Genomic DNA, 12,676 nt, shown 5'->3' with positions numbered 1-12,676 from the left:
TTTCATATAAAATTAATACGACGTTTTATGCGACAATAAATGATAATCATTTATCGAAACAATTTTATTCAAAAAAAATCAATAAATAAGAGCATTACCAATGTGAAAATGAATTGTTTATGCGTGATTTTAAATAAACATAATATTGTATAATATAAATATATTATATACTTCGTAATTAATGATTTTAATATTAATATTGATACAATTATTTTCTTAAGCAAAAAAAAAAAAAAAAAAAAAATTATTTGACGTAGAAATGATAATGTATGTATATGACGATATATTAGACTTTGTCCATATTCTAATTTCAACTTATTTTTACTATAAGATATTTCAAATAATAATATGTCTTAACAAATGGAAATCATAAAAAATTGAAAAAGATTTTCAAATAAAATGAAATACAAAAAATTTATTGAAAAGGAATGAAAAAAATCTCAATCAAGAAATGATTCTCATAAATATAATTAATTGATTAAAAATATTTTAAGTAGATATTATTTTTTTATTAAAATTATTACAATTATTATAATTTTTAAAATAACATTATTTATGAAGTTTAATATTTATGTAATTACTTATTTAATACATAAGGGAAAAAAATTATTGCATATCATTAAATGCGTAAATATAATCTAAAGTATTTTAATTTAATCTTATTTTGATTAGAGAAACATAAAATGAATATAATGTTAATAATTGCATTTAAAAAAGATTTTGATTATTGCATTAATATTATCTAATTGATATTTGATCAAATTCATCGATAAAATATCAAACTTCGTGATATATTAAAATGATACCGTACAGATAATGATACCATATGTCACTTCGCTTGATAATTAATTTATTAGAATAATAATTAAATTTAATAGAAATTTCTATGTAATTTCTATGTAGAATATAATGAATAATATAGAAATTTTTTTTTAATGAGAAATTTTAGAATGTGTAAAATCAATTTTAATTTTTATAATTTTTATATTTTTTGAATTTTACAATCATAATTTTATATATATATTTTATATTTTTTAAAATAGAATAATAGCTAAAATAGAATAAATACTAAAATCTGGATATTTTATAATTTAAAATTTTATTCTATTTTATATTATTACAAAATTATATTTAAAAGAACAAAAAAAAAAGAAAAAATACTAATTAATGTTTTTAATATTGATTTTATCTTTTCGAAATGAAATTCTACTAATAAAAAAAATTTTCAATAACTTATTATGTTTTACATATTTAAATTTTATTAAAAACAAAATTATTGTTAATTGTTTAATTCTGATAATAACTTCTAATCGTATTAGAAAAATTAATCGATTTCTATATTACCGAATATACATTTACGTATGAGAACGTTCGAGAACAGCAGAACGGTTACGAATAGTGAAGTGAGCGGACGTATAAGAGAGAGTAAGATTTTTATTTATGAAAAACGATTTATTTTTCAAGTGATTTTGAACCAAAAAATTAGTTATTTTAAGAAAAAATACTCTTTATAATTTCCATATTAATTTGTTGTATTTGTTTTTATTTCTATATTGAAAATTAACAGGTTATTTCAAATCCATGCTTGTTGGCACGTGCTAAATAAAAATTTAAGAGAAAAATAATAAATAATAAATAAAAAGAATTTTTTATAAATTTTTTATAAAAATAACAAAAAACAAAAATCAGTGAAATGTATATTATATTACAAAAGATCATAGAATATTTAAAAATTAAAAATCATAGATGGACTTAAAAATTAAAAATTATAGATGGATTTAAAAATTTCTATTGAACTTTATTAAAATCGCAAGGTTTGTATCAATATTTAATTACTGAACTAGCGGTATTGAGATTGGATTGAAACAAGAGAATAGAAAATACAGAATTTAATAGTATTGATGATAGAAAATCAGTCTTTAATTGATATAATCACATATTTTATGAACAAGAAAATGTTTTATAAATTCAAGCATGATCATTAGTATCTATCTTTACCAGTAGATGGCCACATAACTAATAATCATAATATAATAATATATAAATAAAAATAATCATCGTGCTGATATTTGTGCTGATTTTTACGCTGATATTGCTTAATTGCAATTTAAATCGTCGATCTTTAGTATCAATTATCGTCATCAGACAATAAACAATATTTTATGAGTTTTATTTACAATTTATTATTATTCGTGCTATCATTTGTTATCATAATGGTCAATTTTACTATTATATACTGGAATAAGTAGCAACATTGTATAGAAAAAAAGATATCAATTTTGTTTGATCAAACTATTTTATTTTAGATTTCATAAAGTATATATATATTAATAAGTGTCCGATTCAATTTTATGTAAATTTAGAAAATTTAGAAAATAACTAGATAACTTCATTCGTTGTTTCACATAAATATTAACTTTAATTTACTTGATTATTTGTTAGATAAATTTATTTGTATTCATTGATTTGACTAAGAATTTTATAAAGGATTAATATTAATTCATTGAATAGAAATATTATTCAATTATTTTATTTAAAATTTAAAAATAAAATGTAATTAAAATGCAAATAAATTTTATAAAAAAATTTTAATAAATATAAATTTATATCAACTTTTGTATAAATAAAACATTTTAAAAATAATAAATAAACATATATAATTAAATAAAATATAATAATAAATTAAATAAATTATAATAAATTTAGTTATTGTTATAATATCTGAAGATCTTTTTTTTTTCATTAGGCAGGAATTACAATTTTTATAATTGTGCTAACGTATATTATTAATTCTTTAGATATTTCTATATAATCTTGAATATATTTATTATTTATTTTGTTTTGTAAGTTTCATAACTATGCATTTTATTAAAACTTTCTTGATTTAAAATTATAATTTTAAAAATTATTTACATAAATCACAAACCATTTTTTGGATTTCAAATGTTTTTTTGGTATATTTTGTATCTATTTTTTTTTTTCATCTTTTTTTTTTCATCCATGTTTCATCCCGTTCCAAAGAAACGAAACAGAAGTATATTTTTTATTTAAAGTTGCATAATTGTTGTTGAATTTGGATGAAACGCATTTGTTTGGCATTTGTAGAAAATATCAGAAACATACTTTCTAAGTTACATTGATTCATTATATTTCATAATATAATTATTTATGATTATTTTATATTTGTTATATTGTTTTCTTTTTATAATTCTAATATTTAAAATTATTTATAATTTTTAATATGTAATAAATATTTTTAAAATATACATTAAATTATTTACATAATAATAAAAAATAAATAGTAATGCTACATAATGCAATAGATTCTTTATTAATTCATAACAAATAGAAACATTAATCAAATTTATTGTATTCTGACCAGGGGAGTCATTTTTGATAACTTTGGATAACTTGCACTGCATGTTTATCAAAATATCTTTGATAAATTACATGGCTATAGATGTTATCGCTAAAAAACATGGCCAGTAAATATCTCCAGAAATAATAGTGTTAGAGAACATTAAGAGAATGCTGGATATAAAAGCGGCTTCTTTAAAGAATCTTTCAAGACAGAATTTCGTAACTTGAATTATATAAATATATTAAAAATCAGAGAGAAAAATAAAGGAAGCAAATCTAAAGAATAAGCCAAATAAAAGAGAAGATGGATCTCCTTATAAGCTTAAATCAAAAGTTTAAACAACAAGTTTGAACAATCCAATGCAATAATATAAAAATTCTTGCCTAGCAAAACAGTTAAGCAAATAAATAATAAAACAAGGCTTCTATTAGAAATTAGAAAAAAGAGAAGATAAATTTAGATGATGAAAACAGAATATAAATTATCAACTGAAAATAAAATATTCTACGAATATTTAAAAGATGAGTAATATTGCACATTTAGGGATAGATTCTAGGTAGAATTTGGGAATGATAACTTTTGTGAAGCATTTCCTGGATAAGACATGTTATGGCAAAACAGAAAGTATCTATTACATTTTATAAACAAATGAAATGAAATCAAGAAGTTCTAACATTTAATGAAATATCTTCCCATAATTAATAATAATATATTTAATAATAGTGATCTTAACCTTTTACACTAAATAGTATAAATTCTATTATTATCTATCTAGATCACGAAACAGATTCTAGATAGAATCTGTCTGTAATACATAATATTAATATTAAGATGTGTGGAAGATTGTTTTCTAAAAAGATTCTCGTTCTAATTTTTTCAAGTTCGACCTAATAATAAACAATATAACAGTACAATTTATTTTTAATTATTGATATTTTTGTTATTGTTATTTATTGCAGATGGAAAATAATAATGCAAAAATATATTAATATGTAAAATATTATTCATCATTACATAAATAGCTTTAAGAACTATAGAAATATTTTTCATTTGCAATATATTTATTTTAATAATATTTTATAAAATTATTTTATATAAATATTAATGATATAAAACATAGAAATAATAAAAACATAATATATATTGATTCAAAACAAATACAAAAGATATACAAATTTTTAAATTTTTAACTTATTAACTAATTAACAAGTAAACTAATATTTATTTCATCTAATATTTATGGAAATACATATTTTTACAGAAGAAAGATAAAAACATGAAATTTAAATACAAGTTTATTATCATTTATACATTATTAAAATATATTAGATATATTTTTTAGTTTATATATTTTGCATAATGTATATATTTTGCAAATTTTTCTTAAACAAACAAATAAATATAATTATTTATTTCATTCACATTTCATGTATATTCATGTTTCATTTTAAAAAAAATAATTATGTACAAAAAGTGTCAATGATTTTGAAAATCGTAAGTGGAATCACTATATTCGTCATTCCAAACTACACAATTTTATTCTGATACAATTTGTATCAATAAAAATAAGGAAGATGAAACTAAGGAATTCATGATAAATAAAATATTCTGTATTTGTACATAATATACTAAAATCAAAAATTAATATTTAATCACATGATTCATCACATTGTTTGATATATTATTGGCATCAATAATGAAATAACAATAATATAAAATTAATAAGCTTCTTAAAACAAAGTATTTTTTCTTTTATTTAAATTTATTTATTGTTAATTTATAATTTAAATTAATAACATAATGCCTAAAAAAAGTGATAAATTGGATTATCACAATCGGTTATAAATCTATCACTATTATTATTGATATATGTAATAATTTTGTCAATAATGGACAAGCTATTTATTGTAAGATGTGATAAAAAATATTTGTATTTAATTATTTTTTCAATTTAAATTAAATATTAATTTAATATATTATTCTTTTATTATTAAAGATTAAATGTAAAAAGAAATTGCAGTATGTAATTATTATACATTTTTTATTATTATACAAGTATATTTATACATTCAATTATATATATAAGAAAAATATTATAGAAAACAGTGCATTACTAATTCATTTAAAAAAAAAAAAATCAATTTTATACATATCATGCAATAATAAACAATTTGCTATTATATATGTCACAATGATGTTTGAATAATGAAGTGTGAAAAAATTTTGTTAAAGAAAAAAAATATTATAATAAAAAAAATTGGAAAAAATTTTAAGTAATATCGATGAAAATTGTTTAATTATTATTCATAGATAATGAATAATACAGAACAAATTACATTGTAAATTTATATTGTAAATTTGATTATGAAAAAATTGTGGAAAATGAATCATTATGCTATATTTCTCGGCTTGTAAACAGCTAAAAATAAATTATGGAATAATTGTATGATTTACAAATTACAATACAATTTCTATAGCCAACTAAAGCTGGAAAGAAAATATTACTGATATTACGGCATATATATTAAAATCTGGTAAGCATTTAAAAATATTTTATTCAGATACATTTTATATAACTTGTTTAATCCATAAACTTTAATTTGCGTAATTTATTGCAAAAATCTTATTGAATAGTATCATAGAATGTGATGGTTCTGTTTTACATTCAATGTCGAAAAATATACGACATATTAGTTCACTTATTTTATACAATTTCGATAAATGCTAATCGTGCTCTGGTATGATTATATTATTCGTTTTTTGGTTCATAAGAGTCTCAATGATTTTTTCAATAATATTAGATTGAATATTTCAAGTTTTACAAGTTTGAAAAATATTTATATATTACAATTTATTATATTTTTTAATTTTCTTCATTATTTTTATTATTTATTATTTATATATCTCTCAAACATGTAAAATAATTTAAAAGATTAATGAAAGACTTCAGTTCAACTGAGAATAATGATAATAGTGATATTGTTTTTTTATCAATTTTTTATTAATATTGATAAAAGGAAAAACAAAGTAATGATAAAGAAATTAAATAATATTTAAATAATATAAAAATATATGATGATGAAATATAATATGTAATATGTAATATATAATATAAAATGTATGTAATAGAAAATATAAATATAAGCTATTATCTAATAAAACATAAATATAAAAACGAATATAATTGCTGATGAAATTAAATAAATATTCAAAAATTTATATCATATATACAATATATACAATATATTTATAAATTTATTTTTTAATAATTATATTGTAACTTGTTACACATTACTTTTATCGAGATGTAAAATTTTACTTAGTTTTTCTGATATTTGTTTTTTATATAAAAATTACTTTTATATTAAAAGTAAATAATTCTAATATATTTTTGTCTATATGACAGTTTTTATTTGCTTTGAAATTCTAGTTTTATTCTTATAATTGCTATTTTTAATTTATTTCTAAATTTTGTTTTTATTTCCATTGAAAAATATCTTTGTGATCTTATATGATTTTAAACATCAAAGCTACATCGATCAATACTTATAATTCATTTTGAGAAGAATTATTGATTTAATTATATTAGTTTTTGAGAATTGTTTAAGCTCATAATATTTAAAATTTTTCTTTATTAATTATGTAAAAATTGTTTCTATATTCCAAAGAATGGACAGCTTACACCGATATCAATTTATTCTGTTTCTAACCAATTTCCAATTAAAAGTATTACTTTTAAAAATAGTACAACTAATTTGTTGATAGATATCTCTTATGTAATATATATAATGATAGATATATCTTTCTTCTATTTTATTTTTGCTATTCATTAAAATGTAGTTTTGAATTGCATTTTTGTAAATCTTTACATATATTTTATTATATTGATATAGTAAGTTTATCAAAACAATTTTTTATCGATGTAGAAAATAATAGGAATTAGAAATGAAAGAAAATGTTTTTAATTCTTTCGGTGTATTTTTGGTTCCATCTTCTTTAGTTTCAAACATTCATTTTGAAAATATTACATTTTTTCTTTTTGGTAAATTTGTTATTGTTTATTTATTCATTTTTCTTTTATATATTTTTAATTTTTTTTATTGTCTTTCCAATTGGTATTTGTATTTATTGTATATTTATTATTTCATCATATGATTTGGAATCCTTTTTCATTAAATAAAACATTGTGTACAATTCATTTAAATGTTGAAATTTTCTGATTTTTCTACTGTATAATGTTTTTCTAATGATTTTTTTATTTTACTTTTCTATCTTACTGTTTTTCATTTTCATTAGATATTGTTTTCTGATTTCTATTATATTTTCAGTTATATCTCCATATATTTTTCTTTATATATTTTTATTTTATTATTAATTACATTCTTTATTCTTTGTTGTTTTTTTTTTCATATTTTTTTATATTTTGTTTCAAATTTCACTTTTTTTAATATTATCAATTATTGAATTCTATAATAAATAATCATTTTTGACATATCCTATCATGCATTTCTTGAATTTTTTGTTCGAATTTTTGATTTCTGAAAGATCATAAGATTAATTTAAATAAAGTTTATCAATATAGGATATTCTAAAAAACTTAATTGAAATTAATTGAAGATTTCTGAAGTAATTTTAAGTAATTTTTTGTTTTACAAAATTTTTGTTTACGTTTTGTTAACGAATTATTAACAAAAAATACTAGCTACAGAGCGTATAGATGAATATCGAATCACGATAGTAGTGTTGGACATGAGCTATCAATCGAATTCAAACAAACAAGTTCAAGTAAGCATTTTGCTAAATCGAATTTATTCGTCATTCACAATGAATAATATAAAATTGTGATATAAAAATACAAATATAAAACTTTTTTATTCTAAGAAATGAATGATAAATAATACGTATTTGGAATGAAATATAAACAATAAATTATAAAATAATATTAAATTCAAAAATGATCAATTAATTGGATTGAACTTTAAAAATTTCAAACTTCAAAATATGCTATTGGATTATCGTATCGTTTGTTAATATTAACAGATAAATTAATTTGTAATAAATTAGCGTGTAATACGAAAATTATAGATTAAATATCACTAAAAATAATATACAGAAAAATAATGTATTATTAAATCAACATATCTATTCATATATATTTACTGTGCAGATACATGTGCGTTCACCAACAATAATCAATTGATCATTTGTAATTCAATAAGTTTGCAAGAGAATTGAATTTATAAATATTTCTTGAATTATTTTTATTTTAAAAAGTTTAATGATCCTGAAAAAGATTGATTAAATTTATAAAACTTTATCAAATAAAGCTCAATGAGATCATCTATGTATGCTTTTATTCATTGTCTGGCTCGCGATGCAATATCGAATACAATAATTTGCTACTTCATTATAAATTTATTATATTTATTATATTTAGTTTATGAAAATCATATTTTTCGTTCATGGATGATCGCTTCATTTTTAAAATGATCATTATGAAATGAGAATTATTTTTTAAAAAATATATTGAAAATAAATAATGTGAAAAAAATAATAATAAAATTAGCATAACTTAAGATAGATAGATAATTTAAGAAGAAAAAATATAACAGATTTATATTTAATGTCCATGCTACTAAACTTTTATTTTTTCATCTCAGAAAATTTCATTTAAATGAATCTGGATATTTAATATTATGGGCTGGGTATTCAATTGTGCTGGAAGAACATATTCTTGCAGATCTCCAATGGAATTTCTTTCAGAAATATCAGAAGAATATCTACCAAAAATGTTTTATATATTGGACTATTAGAAAAATATACGATCCAATAATGAAATCGCTATAAATGCCCATAAAGTGATTGACTAGCAATTGACTTGAGCCGAATGAAAGAAATGTAAACGGATTCTTCGTATTATAATGATTATAGCATTCTTCTCTTATTAATTGTTAATTTTAATTTTACTTATTGTGTTTCGAGATAATTTTGGGGATGCAAATTTTATATTTGCATATACTTGTACAATTTATGTTCCTTTAAAATGCCATGTATATTTAATTAAAACGAAATAGACATTTATTATTAAATATCTAATATATAGTTCAAAATATTAAATAAGTATTTTTTAATTAAATTAATTAATTGATTATCTCATAGTTAACAGACGATAAATGATGTCATCAAATAATAATTTTTTTGTTAGTAACATATCGATGGTTTATGACGATTGCACATACGCAGACACACATTAAATTATTTATGTTTGCACAAATAGCCAATGGCCTAATATGATAACATTCATTATTAAATATATATAATGTATAGTACAAAATATTAAATAAATATTCTTTAAATTAATCAAATTATCTTATATTTAGCTTAGACGATAAATGATGTCAACAAATGATTATCTTTTTGTCAGTAATATATCGATGATCTATGATGACTGCGCATGTGCAGATACATTAAATTATTTATGTTTGCACAGGTATTCAATGGCCTGATATAATAATATAAATGTTATTGATAACAACGATCAATTTGATACTTTTACATTTATGGATAGTGAACTATTACAATATTATTTGCATAGATAGCCTTGATTCTTGAAATATTTTACTATTGATTTGATAATGATAAATTTTTTACTTATACATCTACTATTGATGTGATAATAGCGATGATTTGGCAGCCATTATGTTAATATTAGTTTAGGTATCCAATATCCATAATACATGTTATAATAATCGATCAGATTGTAACTATATATTGTAAATTTTAAAAATATTTTTTTGTATGCAAAAGTTTAATAATTTGATTTAATAATTTGGTTTCGCTCTTCTATTAGAACTTTAATTTTTATATTTTTAGAAAGAGAATCGATTCGTGCTATGAAAGATCATGAAATTACGATATTTTTTTAAAAAATGCACCTGCATAAACTATCGATCTATTGAAAATTGATCCTCATTTGAAAATTTATATTTTCGATTTAAAATGACTTTAGCCCTATTTCTAATATTCTTTTTTTTAAAGAAGATACAAAGATGTATTGATTAATAGAAAAATAGTTTTAAAAAAATATTAAAGTGATCTTAATGTAATAATTGAATAAAAAAATTTTTAAAATTTTTTAAATTTTCAATTTAACTCAAATTTTTTTTCTTAAATAAAAAATTCTAATTTAATTTATAATTCTTTCCAATTCGTGGCATCGGGCTAAAGTCATTTTTTTAAAAATATCCTAATAATGAAAAATTTATTTACGAATAATTATCAATAATTACCAATAATTGGACGTATGGGTTATAATTTAATATGATTTTTTTATTCACTGTTTGACAATTTTTGATACGACTGATATTTTAAAATGCCATCTAAAATAAAAATTGTTATTTATAATTATTTTGCTTTTTAAAATTAAATGATAAATGACAAAATTTATCTATTTATTCTATATTCAATGAAATGAATATGTAAATATAAACAAATGCACAAGCCCAATTTATAAATTATTCCGATTTCTATATACTAGAAAATAAGAAATTATGCTTTTTAACAATAATTTATTTACTATAATATAGAATTATTCGTTAATATATCATTATTTATTATTATATAATCATACATTTAATAAATTTATAAATATTAAATAATATTTAATAATAAATAAATAAAGATACAAAAGAGATATAAATATTTATAAAAAAATATCATTTTCCGATTTTGATAATTTTTTTAATTATCAAAATTATACTATAAAAAGTGTTGTAAAAGTTTTTTTTGGCAGTTGTTGTTTATTAAAAATTTATTAATCTAAATAAAATCAGAATTAAATAAATTTTTGTTTGATATCAATACCAAAAAAGGAATAAGGATTCAAAAAATGAAAATAAATATTGCAAATGTTCTTTCTCCAAAACGTTGATTTAAATGAAGAGATAGTTCTCTGAATCAAAAAAATGCTAAAAAATATTTTTTAGTATTCATTTTAATTGAATATATTATGAAATTTTTTTTTATAAAAAATTTATCTTATTCTTTCTATTTTCTTTCTTAAATGTATTTCTTCTCCATATTTTCAATGTAATCAATGTAATATATATTCCAATGATTATTTACTACTTTGTTTCACCAATGCTCAACACAAATTCCTCTCATAACAATTTATATAGATATATTCATTTTAAAAATATATACATGATATGATTTGGATGAAATCATTGATTACATTGTTTGATAAATTTTTATTTTTTTTCGATTTATAATAATTTTTAATAGATGTTCCTTACAGATTTTAATTTGAGCATAAATCTATTTTTGTAACTTATATTTTTTTTTTCAGAATTCATAGATTTTGAAGTACGACAATGGATACGTGTTTTATTACTAAAGTAGAAACAAATAATATTCTTCGTTTCGAAAACTGAATTATAATCAAACAATTATCAGATTAAATATTTCAGATAAAAATTTAAAAGTTAGAATTATTGTTTGCGATCAAAGAGTAATATAAGTAATAATATAAGTGAAAAAAAGAATTAATTAAAAATTAAAAATCTTTTTTTTTTAAATAAATTTATTTTTTACTTGATTATTTACATTTATTCAAAAGCATCAAAAATAATTTATTGAAATATTAATAGCTTGCGGCTATTTTAGTGCAATATTATTTTTTTATGAAATTTAGAATGTGATAAAAATACAGAGCGTATTAAAAATAATATCGCGATATTCAAAAAATTTACTCTAATATTGATTTTGACTTTGAAATTTAAATCATTTTTATTTTTTATTGCATCATACTTACCACGAGAAACAATAATTTTAAAAGAACAATAAATCGTAAATGATTGTTATTTTGAAAAATGATTTTGAAATTTTGTAAGATATTTTATTCAATATGTTTACATTTATAATGAGATATTACTTGTAATTAATGAAGTAGCTAGGTATTATATATTAGATATTATATATATTATACAATCCATAAATGGAAATTCAAATACAATAAATCTTGAATTTCGAATCAAGTCAATTTTTTGAATAGATCCAGAAACGTAGAATTATGTTATAGTGGTTACAATACTTATTTTTTATACATGTATAAATTTACTGAAAAACATATAAAAGTAAATAATTTTGACAAAATGAAATATAAATTCGCATTGCAAATATTTACCAAAAAAAGTTTCTTATATATTGTTTTAAATTACATAAAATCGAATATTACATTTTTTCGAGATTCTCAATAATTTATTTGATAATTTAAAACAATTCTGTTCGTAATTCTAATCCAAACAAGAGTGCCAT

At 18.9% G+C, this 12,676-nt stretch overlaps 2 long non-coding RNA genes across 2 annotated transcripts; both read left to right on the top strand.

Annotated features, from left to right (window-relative positions):
* Positions 1-1,380: 1,380 nt before the first annotated feature.
* LOC116414760 (uncharacterized) lies at positions 1,381-4,275 on the top strand. Its single transcript, XR_015294356.1, has 3 exons — positions 1,381-1,425; positions 1,568-1,814; positions 3,383-4,275. It is a non-coding gene; the product is annotated as an uncharacterized LOC116414760 (long non-coding RNA).
* Positions 4,276-5,667: 1,392 nt separating this feature from the next.
* LOC147656465 (uncharacterized) lies at positions 5,668-12,396 on the top strand. Its single transcript, XR_015294357.1, has 2 exons — positions 5,668-5,895; positions 11,709-12,396. It is a non-coding gene; the product is annotated as an uncharacterized LOC147656465 (long non-coding RNA).
* The last annotated feature ends 280 nt before the right edge of the window (positions 12,397-12,676 follow it).

The sequence above is a fragment of the Apis florea genome, unplaced genomic scaffold (genome assembly GCF_048593485.1).
Source record: "Apis florea isolate Af1SG1 unplaced genomic scaffold, ASM4859348v1 contig_3758_pilon, whole genome shotgun sequence".
In the NCBI taxonomy this organism is placed as follows: domain Eukaryota; kingdom Metazoa; phylum Arthropoda; class Insecta; order Hymenoptera; family Apidae; genus Apis; species Apis florea.
The sequence above is the reverse complement of the archived record's forward strand: the minus strand, read 5'-3'. Positions and strand labels throughout refer to the sequence as shown.